The sequence below is a fragment of the Aedes aegypti genome, chromosome 2 (assembly GCF_002204515.2).
Source record: "Aedes aegypti strain LVP_AGWG chromosome 2, AaegL5.0 Primary Assembly, whole genome shotgun sequence".
NCBI classification, from domain to species: domain Eukaryota; kingdom Metazoa; phylum Arthropoda; class Insecta; order Diptera; family Culicidae; genus Aedes; species Aedes aegypti.
This window is the reverse complement of record NC_035108.1, coordinates 334,652,603-334,671,142: the sequence shown is the minus strand read 5'-3', so window position 1 is coordinate 334,671,142 and position 18,540 is coordinate 334,652,603. Positions and strand designations below refer to the sequence as shown.

The following is an 18,540-nucleotide window of genomic DNA, read 5'->3' as shown; positions in this document are numbered from 1 at the left end:
GAGATATTCGGCAAAGTTGAAGCATGGGTTGGGAACTTTCCAAAATGGCCATTCAAGTTTTCATATTTTGGTAATAGATCGCAACACTGCTCGATTGTTATCAAGAGAGCCAATTTTATGAGGGTGTGATATGCAAATACCAACAAATTTTAAAGACAACGATACCGAATGCTCCCCAAAGTTGAAGGAAGTATTGCGTGCCATACAGTCGGCCAAATCAAAAATGTTCATGTGACTGGCAACACTGTTTAAGAAGAATAAAGTAAAGATCAAAATCATCAAACTTGAGCGGAACAGAAAAGTATAATGCTTAGCAGCATAGCAATACTCTTCAACTGTAATCCAGTTTTTCATGAAGGGTTCAAAATTTTGTTCGTAGCTGGCAACACTGCTTAAGTGAAATTGCGCCACCAGACAGTACAAGTGTGCATGCAACTATTGTTTAGCGGATATCTCAGGATCCTGACCACTTAGAAACTTATTCTAGCCAAGAGATTCAAGATTTCGCCACCAGGCGGTGCTAGTGAGCATAGAATTTTTGTTTTCCAGATAGCTCAGGATCATGACCACTTAGAAAGATGACGTCTTAGGCAAAGTTGTTCAGTAGCTCAAGCACTATCATTATTCTAGCCAAAAGATTCGAGATTTTGCTACCAGGCGGCGCTAGTGAGCATAGAATTTTTATTTTCCGGATAGTTCAGGATCCTGACCAGTTAGAAAGATGGCGTCTTCGGCAAAGTTGTTCAGTAGCTCAAGGACTATCGTTATTCTAACCAAGAGATTCTAGATTTTGCCACCAGGCGGCGTTAGTGAGCATAGAATTTTTGTTTTGCGGATAGCTCAGGATCCTGACCACTTAGAAAGATGACGTCTTCGGCAGAGTTGTTCAGTAGCTCAAGGACTATCATTCTAAAAGTTATGAGATTTGAAATTCCACCACCAGGCTAGTGAGCATAGAATTTTGTTTTGCGGATAGCTCTGGATTATGACTATTCAGAACGGTGGCGTCTTCGGCAAAGTTGTTCATCAGCTCAAGGACTACCATTATAAAAGCTATGAGATTCAAAATTTTGCCAACAGGCGGCGCTAGTGAGCATGAAACATTTGTTTTGCGGATATCTCAGGATCTTGACTACATAGACATGAATTAATTAAGAGTTGATCATGACATTGTTCGGAATAACCACAGCCGACTCCCCACATCTCGATGTTCTACATCTTGATATATCTCCCTATGTCGATGATTTCTTCAGTTCCTTCATTTTGCAAACATTTTCATTCTCCATATCTCGATATCTACCTATCTTGATGTGAATTTCATTCCAGATTTTCTGTCCATATGCCGATATGCCCATTATCATAGGTTACTAGACTACGTTTCAGTGATCCAAAACAAATTTCAAATACGAAATGACGTCTGTTTGTTTTCTATTTTCCTGGCAACGGAGTGATTTTCAATCTAGTGTTCATTTACACAAATGTTCGTTGTTTCGATCTCTCCCTATATCGATGGTCCCTTCGATATCGAAACGTGGATAGTCGACTGTATCACAGTTTTACAAAAGTTGTCTTTCAAAAATTCCTCTAGAAATACTTATAGAGAAATCTTCCCTTGTGAAGCAATTTCTTGAGAAATTCTTTAGAGCTCTATAAGTGATAATTCAGAATTCTATACAAATGTTTAATTTATTTAAGGTATTTCTTTAGAATTTCTACAAAAAAATCTGTAGACAAATTTCATTAGAATTAGAGATTATTTTTTGTTATTCCTGGAGAGATTTCTGAAGCTATTCCCTGATGAAGTTTTGAACCAATTTGTGTTGCAATTTCAAGAGTTAGCTCAAAGTATTCTTTCGTATTTTTCCAGTATTTCTCCTGTAATTTTAGTCATTTCAGGTGTTTTATGTGATCCTGGATACAATTTCAACGGAAAGATCTATAAAAAAAATTATCATAGAAAAAACTTTAAATGAACAGCCTAATTGATGGCAAGACAAAGTTCGCCGGTACACTTCACACTCAAACAGAGTGTGAGAGTTCGGTAAAAAAAATCACCGAATCTGATCTGTAATTTACTAAACTACAGATGTTTCGGTAATCAAGCAGTTTTTGACAGCAAAATTACTGAATTTCGGTGAATCGACGTGAATCTGTCATCATTTTTACTGACGCGTCTGTAATTCGTCAGCATTACCGACAACGGTGAAATATTCAACCGATGTTTCGGTAATTAATCTGTTAGTTTACCGAAATCGGTAAATCTGAAAATTGACGCCATCGACGCTTGCTGTCATGTATTATCTTTCCCTGGTGAGTCTTCAGAAGCTGCAAACATTTTGTGTAAAAGCTATTACGATAAGGTAAGCATGCAAGTCTTTGAATGTTCTATAAAGTAAAAATCAAAATTATTTTCAGTACGGATTCTAGAAATCGCCATGCACAAGCAGCTACCCGTTTTGTTCGTCCCATATTGGGAGCAACGCAGTCAGCTTTCCTCAACAACAACGACGACCCCATCTTCAGACTTGCTTGAATCTTTACTTATCCGTGTCGTAATGAAGCTTAAACGTGAATGAACATGTACAATTGTACAATCATGATGATGGAATAAAAATATGAAGATGATTATGTGGTATTTTGTCTATTTTTTATGTTGCTGATAAGCATCCAGGGGTAAAACACAACCGGCGGTCATGGATTACAATTTTTCGGTAAAAAAAACACCGAACGATCGGTAGTTTTGACAACTGCGCTGAAAAATTCAAATTACCGAAATTTCGGTAATCGGTTCGTTTACCGAACTGATTACCGACCGTTCAGCTGTTGAGATTTCGGTAAACGAATTACCGACTTCGGTGATTTGAGCTAAGTGTGTTAGTTTTAAATAATTATGAGCAATCAAAGGATGAAAAACTAGTACCCAGTTAAACTTATATCAGTCCCAGAATAGTCATATGTACTTCGACAGCTTCAAAATCGTTGCAGTGATTTGATCTGTCGTATGAAAGTATTTACACGGCTTCGAAAACTGGTTCCTTGGAAATCATATTATGATTCCTAAGTGACCAAATGAGTTTTACATTGTGCAACTCACCCAACAATTTGCAGAATCTTGAAGTTTGATGTATGGCAGTATTTACTTACCTTCGAAGACTCATCTAAAAAAATATTACTCCGGAACCGGTTCCACAGAATCCCAATATATTGATAATAACAATATGTCACATGACGTTGTTTACTGATTTTCAATGATTGCCCGAGGAGGAAAAAATAACTCACAATAACTCATGCATACTATATTTTGGTATCGTATCATAATTAGGCATTGTTCAGTTGTCAATACCTCATTTTGGTATTATAATGATATTGGAAAAAGATGTTTAAAACAATTAAAAATACTTCATTTTGGTATTCGATAGCTATTGAGATCTGCTGGAGGTATTGAACTACAGTGAAACCTCCATGAGTCGATATTGAAGGGACCATCGACTCATGGAAATATCGAGTAATGGAACAGCAATCCTTTGGAAAGCTGCTTCTAGGGACCATCATAGCAACCATGAAATTTGGTTTTTAGTATGGTTCCATGAGTCGATATCGAGTCATGGAACATCGACTCATGGAGGTATCACTGTACTATTAAAAAATTTCACTTTTATGTGAAAATCCATCATGTATTATTTAAGTATTACAATACCTGATCTTATTATCAGCTTGATATTTGTAGAATATGCAGAAGGTATTATTTGAGGTTTTTTACCTCTTATGCAGGGCTCCTTCATACCTCATTCAGGTTGTATGTATTGGAAATTATCTGGTATGGAACACCTTAGTTTGGTTCTTCTTCTTCTTCTTCTCTCTAGGACAGAACCTGCTTCTCAGCGTAGTGTTCTTATGACCACTTCCACAGTTATTAACTGAGAGCTTTCTTTGCCAAAGTTGCCATTTTTGCATTCGTATATCGTGTGGCAAGTACGATGATACTCTATGCCCAGGGAAGTAAATGAAATTTTCTTTACGAAAAGATCCTGGACCGACCGGGATTCGAACCCAGACACCTTCAGCATGGCTTTGCTTGGTAGCCGTGGACTCTAACCATTCGGCTAACGAAGGTCCCCCTTAGTTTGGTATTCAGTAGTTATTTTATTCTGCTCGGGTGACCCGGAAACCGGTTTCTCGGAAACCCGGATATCCGTTCCAAAATAACCAAACGGGTTCTGAACTGTGCAGTCGCCTGTGAAGATTGTCCCCGAACCGATCCCGGATATCGATTCCAAAGTGGTCAAATAGATCCCAAGCGTTGCGGCTCACCAATAGAATGTAATAGCTTTCAAAATCGCGAAGTTTGATGTGTCGCATGACAATGTTCACTGATTTTTAATAATTGACCCCGGAACTGGTTCCTATGAAACCCGGATACCGGTTTCAAAGTGGCCAAATGGGTTCTGAACTATGCAGTCCAGTCATAGAATGCAATTATTTGAAAAATCATGAAGTTTGATGTGTCGCATGATAGTATTTACTCGCTTCCAAAAATGGCCCCGGAACCGGCTCCCCGGAACATCCGGAAATCGTGATCCGCGGCATGCAGTGACCATGATGGCCTTGTAGAAGCATCTTACTTCTTATTGTGGCCTCTTTCATACCTCATTCAGGTTGTAAGTATTGGACATTATCTGCTATGGAATGCCATAGTTTAGTATTTAGAAGCAACTTCCTTCTGCTCGGGTTTCGCAGGTTAAAGCTAAACAGAAGAATCTCCATAGCTTTCCACAAATAAAATCACATTGACATTTTTTCTTATCGAGAATAACTTTTGAGAATGGCCTATGAATTTTTGCATGCAATTTATTTGAAAATTGCCCACACCGAAACTGTTGATTTTAGAGAAAAATGTTCTTTGAAGAAGTTGTAGTAAATCGTTTCGACTATAAGAAAAAAATATACAATAAAAAATATATTATGATGTTTTTTTTATGAAAAATTTAATAATAAAGCTTATTACTAATATTAAATTACACAAAAACCCAATTTTTAATATTTTCAAATTTTCACCACAAATTTTTGATATTGAACAGATGTTTGGGACAAAGTTCCATGATGAAGAAATTTTCAATAAAAAAGTTTTTCCAAAAACAACTTTTGGTTGATTTCAAGTTTTTTTTGTTCGAATATATACGTTCTGATGATACAATAAGGATCTTTAAATGATTCTAAATTATAATGATCATATGGATAACTTCTCTAGCAGTAGCCATTTTCAAATCATATCACGTTTAACGCAAAGCATATTATTTAAATATCTTTATAGGTCATTCTCATTAGTTGTTCGTGATTCTTCATCAACAACAATACGTTTTCGAGAGTAAAGACCATTTTCTTTCCACTTACTTATTTTCCTTGGTGGAGAATCGCGAATAACTAATAAAAATTGCCTATTTTAATATTTAATTTATCATTTTTTGCATTAAACTTAAGACAATTTGCAAATGGCTACTTCTAGAGAAGTAATCAAGATAATCATGATGGTTCAGAATAATTTCAAGATTCTTATCATCGTATTTATTTTGACAACAATCAAAATTTTGAAAATCGACCAAAAATTGTTCAAAGAAAAACTGTTTTATAAAAAATTCGTCCATCATGAAACTTTGTCCCAAACATCTGTTTACTATCAAGATTCTATAGCAAAAATTAAAAAAATATTGTAAATGGGGTTTTGATAATTTAAAATTTAAGTTTTATTTTTGAATTTCAAATGAAAATAAATGAAATATTTTTTCAGTGTATATTTTTTTCTTATGGTCCAAACGATTCACTACTACTTTTTCATAGAACATTTTGCTCTAAAATCAACAGTTTCAGAGTAAGAGTTTTTCAAACAAGTTGCATGCAAAAATTTATAGGCCATTTTCAAAAGTTATTCTTGAGTCAAAATGATCGATTTTCCTATGGAAAACACTTATTCTGTCATACCAAAAACATGTGCAAAATCTAATTCTTATCGAAGATTGTCGAGCACGATTGTTACCAAAACGAACGACGGGCTACTTAGCCTTAATACAGAAAAGAATTAATATGGTGAAATTTTACATACTTTTCTTGGTGGAAACTGGGTTTTCATAAGTTGAATTGAAAAAAGAGCAAATTATACAAATTCTACTGATGAAGCAACTAATCGTACGACAATTGACCATATTAATTGTTCGAAACAGACGATACAAAAATATTTACAAAAGCAACGGAAATATTTCCGTTTTCGAACAAAAATAAGGTACAGTGGGGGAAGTGTATCAGTGGGGTAAGTGGATCATTTGTCCATATTGAGCATAAATACTTGAATATGTTGAATGTGTTTGCACCATTGCATCGTTTTAGATTATGTTCTTACGTCCACACTGATACTAATGCAAAACTGGTACTACACGTACACTAACACAAGCAAACATGTTGACTGCAAAAAATCAATTAATTTCAAAATTGTTTTCCGTCAATCAAAAATCCATTGTATCTCTACCTTAAATCAAATTCTACTAGTTTTTTCAACGCATGGTGAACATTTCAGTTCTTATTGAATGAATCACAATGAAAAATATGTGATTTTTATAAATAAATACAGATATATTGGGCATGATACACTTACCCCCACTTTTTAATGGGGTGGGGTAAGTGGATCAAGTATTATTATAATTTATTGGCAGACTGCTTACGATAATTTGAATAAGTTTGAATACTCGCAAATATTGTTTTGTTTTTACTTTTTCTCATTACTAGCTTGAATTTGTCTAATTGACTATAGAAAATTTGAATTAATACACCTAAAATTTATGTTAATATTTCTGGTACAAGAAAATATAAGAGAATGAATATTGCAAAATTGAAACAAAACTTTTCGTGGTTTATTGAAGCTGAGTTGTAAAAGAGCAAAATATACAAATTTTCCAATTGAAAACATAATATCGTACCTTATTTGACCATATAAATTGTTCTAGACAGATAATAGAAATACATTCATAAATAGAATAAGAAGATTTCAGTTTGTTACTCAAACATAGATGTAACTAATATTTTTAAACTACCAGTGTTTTTCGAAAACTTCGTTGGGAATAATCCTACAATACTTCAGTATAACTGTCGTTAATATATAGAAGAATTTTATCAAAATAATTCTAGCTACAAGGGTTTTTTTTTTGTTCGAATTAGTGTGAACTACTGTATTAATATTCTTAATAATATAATTAAGATACTTTTAAATTTTTAAAGTATCAAATCATGACATAACTAGCACTAATAACAAGAACGAGAGCAATATCATTCTGAGTATACATATTCACACAATATATGTTTTGCGAATAGTTTTTTTAGTGGTGATCCACTTACCCCACTATGGTGGGATAAGTGGATCGTTTGGCGCAAATTTTCAAGTCCCTCATACTCAATACATAAAAATCAGAAAAATTTAAATAAATGATGATTTGAAGTATATTAGTCCCTCATTTATTATCCACAGAAAAAAGTTTGAATTAAATTATTCACGTAAGCTGTACATAATAATGAAGTTGACTATTGATTTTTCTGTATCCACTTACCCCACGGTACCTTACTTGTAATAAATATTTTGAAACTGCAAGTTTCTATGGAAATAAAAGCTTACGTAACAAGTTGTAGAATGATGATTTTCAAAGCACGAGTCTAACGAGGCATGCCGAGTCGTAACGATTTGCGTACAATATTTTTAGAAATTTCGTACAGTTGTGTAATGGAAAAACGTTGCGTAATATTCATTATGCTACTGATTTCAGTACACGAAAGTAGGCTGTTTCATGACAGATTGGCGTGATGAAATACACACGGAGATAAAAACATGTACACCCGATTCTGTTCGGGCACGGATTTTTTCAACCTTTTTTTTGGCATGATACGTCAAGAAATTGTGTTACTTAGGGGCCGTTCAAATATTACGTAACGCAACAGGGGGAGTGAGGGGGTCTCACATAGTGTTACGGTCTATACAAAACTTTGAAATTTTCCATACAGAAGCTCCCCACGTGGTGGGAGGGGGTCTAAAATTGACAAATTTTGCGTTACGTAATATTTGAATGAACCTTTTTTTTTAATTTTGAACTGAAAACTTTTTCTGCACGGTGCGCATCCCCCGTTGCAAAAACAGTTTCGGGTGTAGTTTGAAATAACTATATCTTTTGTTGCAATTCAAGTTAAAGAATTGATTGTTTTAACCCATTTTTTTGATGAACCGATTAGAAGTGTTTTGTTGAAACACATTTTTTAAGGTATTTTCAAAATCATAAATTGTTTTATTTCCAATAAAATGTTTGTTGCTGTGAACTAATATTGTTATTGTTTCTAACAAATTCGTGCTTTGTTTTTAACAATGTTTGAGTTTTTAAAAAACCACCCTTTAGCAACGATTTAAATTTTAGCCTGTTGTAACAAAACCCTAATTTTGAATCGAACAAACATTTTGTTTACGGACATTAAATTGAAAAATGTGTTTGAGATAAACCTGTTTCGTGTCTTGCGCTGCATCAAATTATATGCAACATAAATAGTAAGGCTTTTGTTTGGATCAAGAATTGTTTTGAGATTATTGCCATAATGAAAAAATATCAGCAGATAGTTCTAGGCGGCAGACGTATCAATTTTCAATGATTTTGCTCTACACATTTCAATATGACGAGACGAGTCCTGCTTGATAGGTAGGTAAAACCTCGAATAACTAGATTGTATTTCGTTTTAAATGTAACAAATAACTTTTTCAAAAGATCAGTAAAAATTTACGGAAAACAATCAACGCATACTTGGAAGATGACGGCATCCTGACGAGTACAGAATCATAACGATGATTATCAACCGACAGCCATTAATTAATGTTTATCTATGAACAGCCATATTCAAAAATAGTTTCACACAACAATAAAACCAAGTGTAAATTGATAATTTGATGTATTTTTTTTTACTTTTAATGGACTATGATAAAAGCAAAATTCCGGAAGAGGGAATGGTAAATTCAACCTTAAATTTTGTTTGATTCAAACTAATGGTTGGCAATTTTAAATTAATGACTCTAGATTGACACAACCTAACAATTGTGTTGTCTCTAGTGCTGTCAAATGAAACAAACAAAATAATGTTTTGAACAAGATTTGGTGGAAATAATATGTAAAACAAATACACAAAAATTTCAGTGGAAAACTACCAGTAGAGAAAACTTAACACTGAATCTATAATATTTTGAACAATTGCGTTTACTCATGTTCTTATTACACTGTTATAAAATTCTTCGAGAGCTCTGCCCATGAGCAGGATCCTGTAGGATGATTTTATAATCACTTCAAAAATGTTTGAGTCTTGTTCAGAAACCTGTGAGATAAGGCCCAGCAGACCATCAGAGTGTCGTCCTTTGGAAATCCTAAAGGACTGTGAGAATGCTGTAAAATTATAAAATTGGAAATTTTTGACCCTTCGTAACGTTTGCAAGGGTTTACAAAATTCTTCATTTCTCTTATATAGCAAGTTGCAATACTCTTCTAAAGCATTCTAAAATCCAACGTTTGAGCATCGAAAGTATTATGACCTTTGTTCATAAGTATTCTTTGACACATACATTTTAATTAATGTAGAAGATTAAATTAAGTTAGCTATATTTTCTAAAAGCTAGTACAGTCATCTCTCCCTTACTCGATATTAAAGGGATCATCGAGTTAGGGAGGTATCGAGTTACAGAACACAAAAGCAGTGCAACTGCGTTACAAGGGACCATCGAGTTAGCCATGAAAATCAACTTTTACTATGGTTCTCTAACTCGATATCGAGATACGGAATATCGAGTAAGGGAAAGTTAACTGTATCTCAAAAACTTGACGTGCTATATTTTATCCGAAAACAGCGGTGGTGGTACTTGGGACAAACAAATCGTCTCGCTGTTCAATTCATAATTATTGTACCCCAAAACTTCCGCAGTTTTATTGATTTTGCTAGTTACTTCGTTACCAATAAATCATCGTTTTGTTTGTTCGTGCTTTGTACGCGTTTTATGCTTTAATTGCGTGTGTTTTTATGCCTATGTGTCCACCTGTAGTGATATAATATCACTTTTCGTCAGAGCATCTTACAATATCCAGCTCATTTAACAACAATAGACATCTGCCTACCGCTAACTGACATCAACCCAACCTGTGATATATATTGTGGTGCTGTAATCATAAACAAAATCATCGATATGTCAGCTTGTGATCGTTGTGCAAAATCCATCAAACGAGCCGATGACGTGATTACATGCATGGGATTCTGCGAGCATATCGTCCATCTCAGATGCATCAACTTCGAAAAAAGTATCGCCAAAGCCATATCCGACTCATAAAATTTGTTCTGGATGTGTGATGAGTGCACGAAATTAAGGAAGATTGTTTGCTTCCAAAACGCTATCTCATCTGTCGGAAATTCGATCAACGAACTGACTAAGAATCAAGAAGCGGCTAATGCTGAATTAAAAAGCGTGTTGGCAAAACACAGTGAACAAATTGCCCAACTTTCTAGCCGCATTCAATCGACCACTCCAACAATTGCGGACTCTGTCAGTCGTCGTGCAATGAAACGCCGACGCACTGAGGAATTGGCCCCAATCGCTAAACCTTTACTCGGAGGAACAAAATCTACCGATGATGTTAGTATTGCTACAGTGCCTCCACCAACCCCTCTGTTCTGGATCTATCTGTCTCGTTTACATACCAGTGTGAAGCCCGACATTGTGGAAAAACTAACGAAAGACAGTTTGCATTGTGAGTCAGCTAAAGCAGTTCCATTGGTTAAACAAGGCACAGATGTCAACTCCTTGAACTTCATATCGTTCAAAGTTGGTGTCGATCCCAAGTACCGCCTTTCAGCTCTTGATCCATCATCTTGGCCGAAAGGAATCCTGTTTAGAGAGTTCGAGGACAATCGTGCTAACAAGGGAAGGTCACGATGGTGTTACACGGGGTTTTCAACCGGACTATTTTTGTTAGATTCTACATGTCGAAATATGAAAAACCCCAAAGCCTTTCGGGTGATGGACCAGTGGTGTAGCCAGGAGGGGCTCTGAAAGGGGCAATTTTGTACGTATATTATATTATTAAGCTAATTGGAAATTTGACAAAAATATTTTTTTAGTATCTATAGTGATGGTAGAGAACAGAATTGACATTAATGTATGTTTAAAATGTTTTTTCCATGTCATTGGCGTAACTAACATGGAATATGGATACCAAAACAAATTTGGTTTTATTAGAATAGTATACCAATACTAAACCCATCCCGATTGCGCCTGTGGCATGGAAAATACATTTTAAACATACATTAATGTCAATTCTGTTCTCTACCATCACAATAGATATTAGAAAAGTATTTATGTCAAATTTCCAATTAGCTTAATAATATAATATACGTACAAAATTGCCCCTTTCAGAGCCCCTCCTGGCTACACCACTGGTCCATCACCCGAAAGGCTTTGGGGTTTTTCATATTTCGACATGTAGAATCTAACAAAAATACTCCGGTTGCAAACCCCGTGTAACACCATCGTGACCTTCCCTTGTAAGAACTTTTGGATGCCGGACCCTTGTTCTCCGTCGATAATTATGACTGACTCATTGGAGACCCCGCAGCATGCTCCCTCTTCTATGATCACTGCCGACTGCTGACACCAGGGCGCACGATGTACAGCTTCAGTGGGAGCCTCTGGTTCATCCAACACAGTCGTGCCATACACCCATTTTTTCGCTCCGCCAGCTTCGATTTCCTGCCGTCCAAGTCGCCCTGGCCCTGTGTTTGGATCCAAATCAGAGGTCTCCCAACTCAATACCCCAGGCAAGTATGATTTCATCAGAACGTGTTGCCTTCCTGACAGTTTTACCACTTCTAGTTGCTACCGTGTTCACGATGCAATGTTCTCATCACCTGGGAATGCAGCTTTCAATACACCCTGCCACATTAGCGTCGGGCCTTCAGCATCAACAACGTCACCAACATGCATTCGAAAAACGGGGCGCCTGCAGCCAAGTTTTATGGAAGTCCCTAGACCCTCTACCGCAGTCGAGCTAGTTCCTGGCTTTCCAGACAATCCAGCGTGTGTTTCCTGCCATCAAAGTCGCCCCGTTCCTGCGTGTAGAAGTGGTCAAGGGGTCTTCCAAACTCCTTCCTCTGGTGAGTTTTTAAGCTGCAATGCATCTACCGCCCCTGATGGTCTTCCCACTCCTAGGTCGCATAGTGGATCCCCACCATCCAGTACCAGAAACACATCGGGCTTTTTCCACGCACGACATCAAGAATGTAGCAGTTTATTATCAAGATGTTCGAGGCATGCGCACAAAAACCACTGACTTTTTCCTGATCACGGCAACTTGCGACTACGACATTATTATACTTACGGAACCCGGGCTGCACGCCGACATACAAAACTCCGAGCTGACTTCAAATTATACAATTTTCCGGTGCGATCGCAACAAGCAAACCAGCTCTCTTCAACGTGGCGGCGGCGTGCTAATTGCAGTGAAATCTGCTCTTCGTTGTTCATCTATTACTTTAACTGACTGTAATTCCTTGGAACAAGTCGCTGTCTCTGTAATACTACCGGAGACAACGATTCATCTCTGTGGTATTTACATACGACCCACTTCTCCTCCTGAAGTTTACACAACGCACGCATCAGCTGTTAAAAAAATTTGCGATCTTTCTTGTGTATCTGACACGATTGTGGTTGTTGGAGACTATAATCTGCCAGGGCTATCCTGGTTTCTCGACGACGATCTGAATAGCTATCTACCTTCCAACGCTTCATCTGAAGCAGAGACAACATTTGCCGAAATGATGATTTCTACGGGACTCCATCAAGTCAATTCCTTGCTCAATACAAACGATCGCCTCCTCGATTTGGCTTTTGTAAGTGATGCTGGCGAAGTAGAAGTGCTTGATCCTCCCACGAATCTGTTACGTCTGGATGCACATCACAAACCCTTCGTACTTCGAATTGAAGTTACAAACAACCGTCACCTGACGCGTCCAGAGAGCAACAGCGAACTCAGTTTTGATTTTAACCGCTGTGATTTCGTAACATTGAATCAAATTTTATCATCGATCTATTGGTATGATTTGCTTAGTAATGAATCATCTGACGAAGCAGTGGCACTTTTCTACACCAAACTGTTTGACGTTTTTCGCGATGCTGTTCCATACAAACGCAAGCGTCTTAATCTAGCACCCAAACTGCCGTGGTGGTCACCTGAGCTCCGGCATCTCCGAAACGTTTTGCGTAAGGCCCGAAAGCGATTTTTCCGTTCAAGGTCCAACGAAGATCGTGAAAATCTCAAGTCTCTTGAAGTGCGCTATAACGAGTGTCAAAACTTGTATTTTCAAAACTACATAAATCGAGTGGAATCAAATTTGAAACACAACCCGTCCAGTTTTTGGTCTTATGTAAAAACTCGTAAATCGCGCAATCATCTACCCGAACAAATGTGTTACTGTGAATCGTCCGCTGCAAATGGCAATGAATCGGCTGACCTTTTCGCGAACTTTTTCAGCAGCGTATACAGTACTAATTGCCCAACACTCTCTGCAGCGACTCGACAATGTATTCGTACACATGATGTGAATTTTGCCTCTCCATAGTGTAACGGAACAAGATGTCAGGGCGGAGCTCATAAAGCTTGATGCTGACAAAGGCGCTGGGACGGACCGTCTACCTCCGATAGTCTTGAAAGAATGTGCAGAGTCTCTGAAAACACCCATCAGCATAATCTTCAATCGATCTCTCAATGAGAAGAAATTCCCTACTGTTTGGAAAACTTCATCGATAACTCCCATCCACAAATCTGAAAACTACACCTCCGTGGAAAACTATCGCGGTATCTCCATAATATGCTGTGTCGCCAAGGTATTTGAGAAGATAATACATTCCGTTTTGTACAACGCTACCCGGCACTTGATTTCGGACCGACAACACGGGTTCATGAAGAAGCGTTCAACAGTGTCCAACTTGATGTGTTACACCAACTTCCTTTCAAGAGAAATCGAAAACCGCAAACAAGTAGACACAGTGTATTTCGACTTTAAAAAGGCTTTTGACAATGTCCCGCATAGTCTTGCAATCGAGAAACTTGAGCACATGGGGCTTCCTGTCTGGATCACCGAGTGGCTTCGCTCGTATTTATCTGATCGCAAAGCTTTCGTCAAATTTGGCAACTCACAATCACGCGTTTTCGACACAACCTCTGGAGTCCCGCAGGGCAGTGTTCTAGGACCGTTGATTTTCGTGCTTTTCATCAACGACCTGTCCGTTCGTCTAAAATCAACGATGTTATTGTACGCTGACGATCTTAAGATGTATAGGATAATTTCCTCGACCTTGGACTGCTGCGAGCTCCAAGCTGACATCGACGAACTTCATCTCTGGTGTTTGGAAAATGGTATGCAGCTTAACATTAGCAAATGTAAAACCATCACTTTCACACGTCGCCTATCCTGCTTTCCATTTGAATACAAAATCAATGGTATTTGCTTAGACCGTGTCAATACGATTAACGACTTGGGTGTCATCATTGATAGTAAGCTGAAATTCAACGAACATATCAACATCATAACAGCCAAAGCGTTGTCAGTTCTTGGTTTTGTACGGCGTAATTCACAATTATTTCACGACGTGTACACGTTGAAAACTTTGTATTGCTCTTTGGTTCGGAGCATTCTGGAACATGCTGCATGTGTTTGGTCGCCTTACCATACAACACTGGTAATTCGCATTGAGAAAGTACAGCGAAGCTTTATTCGTTACGCCCTCAGATCGCTTCCATGGAATGATCCGCAAAATCTTCCTCATTATGAGAGCCGCTGCAAACTGATCGATCTCGAAACACTATCACGAAGACGAACTAAGTTGAAACAAATGTTCGTATTTGACCTCATAACCGGAAACATTGACTGCTCTGCTCTTCTCAACGATGTAATGTTCTTTGCACCGAGCCGAAATTTACGTGGAAGATATCTCTTAACGACGGGTGCACACCGCACCAGTTACGGTCAAAACAGTCCCTTCACTAGTTGCATCCAGTGCTTCAATGATGTAAACGATCAATTTGATTTCAACGTGTCCAAGACGATTTTTAAAAGTAGAATTAAGAATATTAGATAATAAGAACAGTCTGTGGAACATTAAAGGAATCCAAGACGGTGTCAAATAAATAAAACTGATAGCCATTTTTTTCTGTTTCTAGTATATCAATGCTGGCCATACAAATCCAAAATTCTTGCAATGTTAGGCGAACAATGCTCTACAATTACATGTGGAGATAGATATGTATTTTTCCTAATTGAACAGACAGATAAAGTTTCAGTGGGACTATACATCTAAAGCGTCATCCACAAATTACGTAAAGCTACATAATCACACTATAAATCATTGTTTTACAAATAAAAAAATGAAATCGTCTTTCAAAACAGTGATACTAGACAAACATTTCAAATGTTTGCGTTACGTGTGTGTAGACACTCCCCTTACAGAAAAAGCTGCAATTAACGGGGCTTAGTGTCACAGTCGTCGTCGTTTTCGCGTTCTTCTCATATCAGCCGAAAAACAAGCCGGCAAAATTAAGACGACCCGCGGCATCAGTAACGTATTTTGAAAGATGCCACCAGGGAATACAACTTTTCTTGTCATTCGAAGCAGCAAAGTTTAAGACCGCGGGAGTCATTTCAACTTCTCCTATGGAAAACAGTCTTCAATGGGAGTGAATCAGCATTTGTGCTCCTATTTTGTTTCAGTTTGTTGCTTTTGTGGAATTGGGCGAAAGGAAACAACACTCGAAACCACGTTGCCAACATGGATTTGCACTGAAAACCAATCAAACAATAGCTTCCACTCGAGAATTCATGTGAATTCTAAAAATATGCATCGAACGAATTTGATTGCTCATTAATGCCACCTAATTAGCAGCAGGCAAATGTTGAATTACGAGTAGCTCTAACAGGTTGGACTATAATAGGACTTTCGCTAATCATATTGATTTTGGAGACGTAATATTGAAAAGCATCCTGGAAATACCGAAATTTCTCCCTGTATTTTATTGTTAACATTGGTATTGAAATCGAATATATATTACGATGCAAATGTTAAAAAAGACAGACACACTGTGAAAACTTGAGGTTCGAAGATAATTCCAAAATTTATGGCGAACAGATTCTCCCATTGAGTGGGCGGTATAAATAAAATGTAGTAAAGTTGAGTTTACTACATTCTCGGTAGTAAAATTTACTAAGTAAATGATACATGTGGAACACGAGTGGAACATGTTTGTGTCATTTTACTTCACTACACTTTTCGAACATACTACAAACAACGCGTTTGTATGAATAAAAGTAGCATTTACTACAACGTTTTCTTTGATCTTTTGTGGTATACCAATAGAAATATAAGTAGTAGAACGCTAGTGGCGCTGTTATCACAAAATAGAATTATTTTATTAATACAGTCAAACCTCCATGAGTCGATATTGAAGGGACCATCGACTCATGGAAGTATCGAGTCATGGAACAGCTATTCTTTGGAAAGCTGTTTGAGGGGACCATCATAGTAACCATGATTTTATGTTTTTAGTATGGTTCCATGAGTCGATATCGAGTAATGGAACATCGACTCATGGAGGGATGACTGTACTTACTATTGAAGTTTTTGATTGTTTGTTCAGTGCCATGTTGTAGATAATGTTTTATTATGATTGAAAAATTTGATTTGACACTTATAGAGCCGGTACTCAGACTGTCAGAGCGTGGCCTTCTACGGCTAATGCTTCTACTGGTATACCCGTGTCCTTTGTTTAGTGCATGTCGTTCTACTCCATTACTATTGAGAAATAATGAAGTAGTCGTTTTTTTACAAATATCATTCTTTACCATTTTGCATAGAGCTTCTTTAGAAAAAGATACCGCTATTTATACCTTTTGGATAAAACAGCTTGTCACCATTAAACACTCAAAAGCGCGCCCCTTAATCAGGTTCGGCCCCTATGCTGGTTGAATGATACCGATTTTGACCATGCATCGGTACTATAGCGTATCAAATTATTGCTTCTACTTATAAGGTTCAAAGTCGTTTTTTGAAACTGAACAGGTTTCATCACATGAGACATTTAGATTTCTTGCAACAAGAAGTTTATTTTAGTAGTTAGGAGGTGTGCTACTCCACTGATTCGGAATCGTTTCCCTCCTAGATATCGAAAGATAAACGCTTGAACTCGGAAAGAACTTGTCTCATGAGTAAAAACCAACCTCAGATGCTGATTGAGCCATTTTTCCACTTAGACCTCCTCATCATCTAGGACAAATAGGTGGGTCTTAGTAGCTTGTTACTCTCTTATACTCTTCCGACCGTACCTTATAATTATTGACAAGATCAGATACAACAAGAGTACAATATGGTAGATCTTACCCCGTAACGTACCTTGAAAAGGTGATCTACCCGCGTTACGGGTTTTGTTATAATAATTCAGGGATTATGTAAGCTTGGTTCTTGTTGCAATATTGAAAGCCGGCATTTGATTCGGTTATTGATCTTTCGAAATTATTTTGGCGCTTTTGAGAAGGTATTTTCGGATTTTACATTAGAATCTTAGTGCTGTAATCCAAAAAAGTCTAGTAATTTCATAATTTTATGTTGCTGTAGTTTCAAGATCTCTTCATAGGATACAGATTTTTAGGTAAAATTCCAAAATTCTCAGAAGAATCTTTGTTGTCAAATCATCATAAAATTCACATGTAAATAAAGTGAATACCAGATATATCGAAAATTTATACTTCAAATCGTGTAAGTTTACATAACTTACATGAATTTGTGTCCATGCTCGATTACGCGATGTATAACGAAATGTAGTAATATTCATATTTTCGCATGATTTGTCGTGTGAATGAGCGACAAGTATGACATCTTCTTTATATGCATGATTTTATTGATTTTGAGCGTCACTCTGCATGGATTTTCGAAAGTAGTAGGTACTATATGTTCGAAAGGTTTTTTATTTATTTTAACTATGTGGATTTTGTTTTTGAGTAGATGCTACATGTAGTAAAGTTCAACGCTTTTTATTCATACCACCCAATAACATGATAGAAGAAAAAGTTGGTATAGAAATAAACGGGGACAACATTCCAATCATTTTAAAAAAGGAATAAAAATGTTAGCATTGACATTGCTAAGAATATTTGTGTGCAATTTATCATTGTTTGAGGTTTCTTACTAGAGTTTGACACATGTATTTCTTCCATATTTCTGGCTAAAAAATTAGGCTTAAGCGCGCTAAAACGAAAAGCCGATCAGCGATTAAGATAACAATCTTGGTTTTTTGCGGTTTAAACTACTGGGCGAGAACCGAACCCACACTCCGTAGCACACCGCTAGTCGCACGGCTACAAAACCCACTATTGCAGTACTATTGAAAAAATTAACTGTGGTTTCCAAGGTGGTGCTCAAGAGATAACAAGAGGGTTCCAGTGATT

The 18,540-nt window shown here is 37.1% G+C and overlaps 1 protein-coding gene across 2 annotated transcripts in view; it reads right to left on the bottom strand.

Annotated features, from left to right (window-relative positions):
* Positions 1–18,540, bottom strand: part of LOC5575982 — a 526,418-nt gene that overhangs the window by 449,032 nt on the left and 58,846 nt on the right. The gene's annotated exons all lie outside the window — the stretch shown is intronic.